The sequence below is a fragment of the Belonocnema kinseyi genome, chromosome 8 (assembly GCF_010883055.1).
Source record: "Belonocnema kinseyi isolate 2016_QV_RU_SX_M_011 chromosome 8, B_treatae_v1, whole genome shotgun sequence".
NCBI lineage: Eukaryota > Metazoa > Arthropoda > Insecta > Hymenoptera > Cynipidae > Belonocnema > Belonocnema kinseyi.
In genome coordinates, this window is record NC_046664.1 from 92821057 (window position 1) to 92824372 (window position 3316).

The following is a 3316-nucleotide window of genomic DNA, read 5'->3' on the forward strand; positions in this document are numbered from 1 at the left end:
TTCACTATTTTCTTTAACGTTTGTGTTTGGAAAAGAAAATCGTCAAATATCAAGGTTTAAAATTATCCTTTAGAGAAAATGTATAAATCCTTTATTGCTACTTCATATATTTATAATATATTAATCCAGTAAATGATTTTTTGCATGACATTAGCGAATGAGAAATTCAGTGGGTTTATTGCGCTAAAACAACCAAGTTACAATGATTCGATTATTGAATTTGTACAAAGAATTCCACAAAAATCACTAGCCTGCTATGAGAGACTATAACTGGTGTTCTGTAGGAGCTAGAATACATTTTTTAGTTTGAATGGAAGCCTTGGAATGGAAGCTTTTAATGAGACCCCTGAGGGTTTACATTTTTCTTGCACCTTCATCCCTATTCCTTTACGTACCTCCTACACAGTTACTTGGTGGTGGGAGGGGGACCTACAATTTACGTTTGGTTTCGAACCAGTAAGATCAAAAAACCTTTTTCTCTAAGTCTAGAGGTACCGGTCCCAGCATGGTCCGCTGAGGCTTTTCCAGAGTGCGAGGCGGGAATTGAACCCGCACATCGACTTCATTTTTTATTGTTTCTTTTTTTTAAAATAAAAAAATTTATTTCTTTGTTTATTTTAAAATAATAAAATTTATGTTCAAAATATAAAAGGGAGGGGAAAATCAATCAATATCAATCAAGTGGGAACTTTTTTTAGATGAAAAATTAAAATTTTTATCAGAGAAAACTTTACATATTAATTGTTCCTTTAGAAAAAAATCACATAAATTGAAAAAAAAAATAATACCCAGTCATTTTAAAAGGGGGGCTAACGATTTTTATCATAATAGGTAAAAATTCTCAGTAGGCATATCCCAAATATAATTTCTAGGATATAATCTTCAACTTGCTTTTTTAAGGAAACTTGGTTCTAAGGAGGCGTGTGTATAAGTGAAATATTTGCTTTTTTTTATTCTAAAACAGTTTATAAAAATGAATATATTTTTTGCAGGTATTAAAATAGGAACTTCAGTCAATTTTTAACAATAACTATTATTCGGAAATATATTCTTTTATCATAATTGTTTTATTTATTCATAAAGAATCTTTTTACTATAAATTTCATCATATGTTGCAGTGGAATATATATGTATTAATTATTTTTCTCTATAAAAATTCAAATTCAATTTTGCACGTTATACTAAATAGACTATTTATAAAATAAATCAGAGGTTCTATACATTCTACTGATAGTCTGACAATTAAAAGATGAGCAAATATTATTAGAGAAAGCTCCATGACTCTTGCACATTTTGTTATATACATCATAACATTTGCTTTTAAATTCTGTCACGTAATAGTAAAACAATCGTACTCTTATTTATTAAAAAAAGATAACTTCACTAAAAAACACGTGGTTATTTTAAACAATCTACAAATATACAATGCGTATTACTCGTCGTCACTTAAAAATACAAATAGATTTAGCGCATTTTATTAAACTGATTATTTTGTCTTTATTGAAAAAAATCTAGATATATGAACAAATCAACGAGAACTGTATATAAGTAAATAAATAAATTTGAAAAAGAAATCCGTTAAATGGGTGGTTAAACTTTGACGTCTGAAGTGGCCTGATTGAATGATCTGAAGTTTCAACGAAGTCCCGTAGGGATGATGATGTAGACTCAGCACTATTATTTACTTTATTCAAATAAAGTGAAATTATTTCGAAGTTAATCTTAAGAGCATTATGCCTTCACATTAAGTTTCATCGTTAGGAAATTTGTTGTCTTTAAAAATAATACTTATCCTTTTTGTATACTAAATTTTATATTTGTAAAGACATTTTTGATTTTAGACTAATGCTGACTTGTAAGGTATATTAAATTAATATTTTAATATTCTGGCAAAAGGACTTTATAAGAATCTAGGGTGTGAAAATAACCCAGTTGCATTGATAGAAAGGTCGATCAAAAATTAATTGATGCCAAGGGAAACGCCAGAATATATACATACCTACCTGACATCTAGAATCTATAGAATAGGAACGTGTTTAATACTATCTATAGTCTACACTCGAATATATAAACTTCATTACTTACCTTTAAGTCTTATGGAACAACATATTTATTTTTATTTAATAATTACAAATTTAAAATGCTTTTTTAAACTGAAAAAATCGTTTCTGTAAAATAATGTTACTACAAAATATATTAATTGAAGACGAAGTGACATTTTTTTTAATTCGGGTTTATTTATTCAAAAAACAAAATTCTACATAATTGGGGGGGGGGGATCAAAAGTCTCAATGAGTTAATAAGCTCTTCGGTTAAGACTCAGAGTTAGAATGGATTTGCTATACAAAAGACGTTAGAAGACCATTTTAGATGTGCAATAAGGATAGTGGGTCTTAAATAATATCCAGCGATTTTTGTTGTATTGATGGTGTCCGACTAATGAGCTTTGCTCATGCGTAGGGAAAATAATATTATTAAAAGGGTAATTAAGGTTTATACAATTAATTAAACAATTATAAACAAAAATTCTTTATTATGTTTTTTATAAGCATTGTGAATGTAATCAAAAATAGAAATATCGCTAAATTAATTTTAATGGTCCGTATTTAGTATAATAATACTCATGATTTAAATTTTTTTTAAACGCATCGGAGAACTCAATGCCAATGAAGGTTAGAAAGAAGAAAAATACCCATGATTCTAAAAAATTCAGTTTTCTAAATTACAAATACATTTTCTTACCTTCCAATGTATTCCAGCAAGGGAATGGAGAAAGAAGGGCATTAATTTTTCAATTACATTCCTGGAATACGCTAAAAGGTAAGAAAATGTATTCGTAATTTAAAAAAAAAAAGTGCTCAATTACCTTAAACCTCTAGAAACTTTTTTCTCTTGGAACATTTATTTGGATGTCTCAAGACTTACGCCTTGAGAATACAAATACCAACACTGTTTTCGTATATACAGTTCTTATATTATTTCGATTTTACTATATTTTGTATATTATGTTTATGAAATATTGTATGAATAGTTTTTCAATGTTGCATTTTATTATTCGCAATGCGTTTTTTTCAACAGAAAAAAAAATAGTTTGAACGTGACACCAATGTCCAAGAAAGCTAAAAGTACAATCGAAATTTGGGCAGTGAAATGCTCCACACAATCCACATGGTTCGCCTCGGCCCTGAAGAATTATTAGTAGTTTACATTCGAATAGGTTTTGAAAATAATATAAGATACATATCCAAAAATTACAGTCTACAATAATCATTAGAGGCGGAGAAATTTAAATTATGTTATTTTTTCAATTCCGAAA

General features: G+C 28.2%; 1 protein-coding gene across 1 annotated transcript in view; it reads left to right on the forward strand.

Annotated features, from left to right (window-relative positions):
• Positions 1–3316, forward strand: part of LOC117178605 (adenylate kinase isoenzyme 5) — a 77465-nt gene that overhangs the window by 53918 nt on the left and 20231 nt on the right. The gene's annotated exons all lie outside the window — the stretch shown is intronic.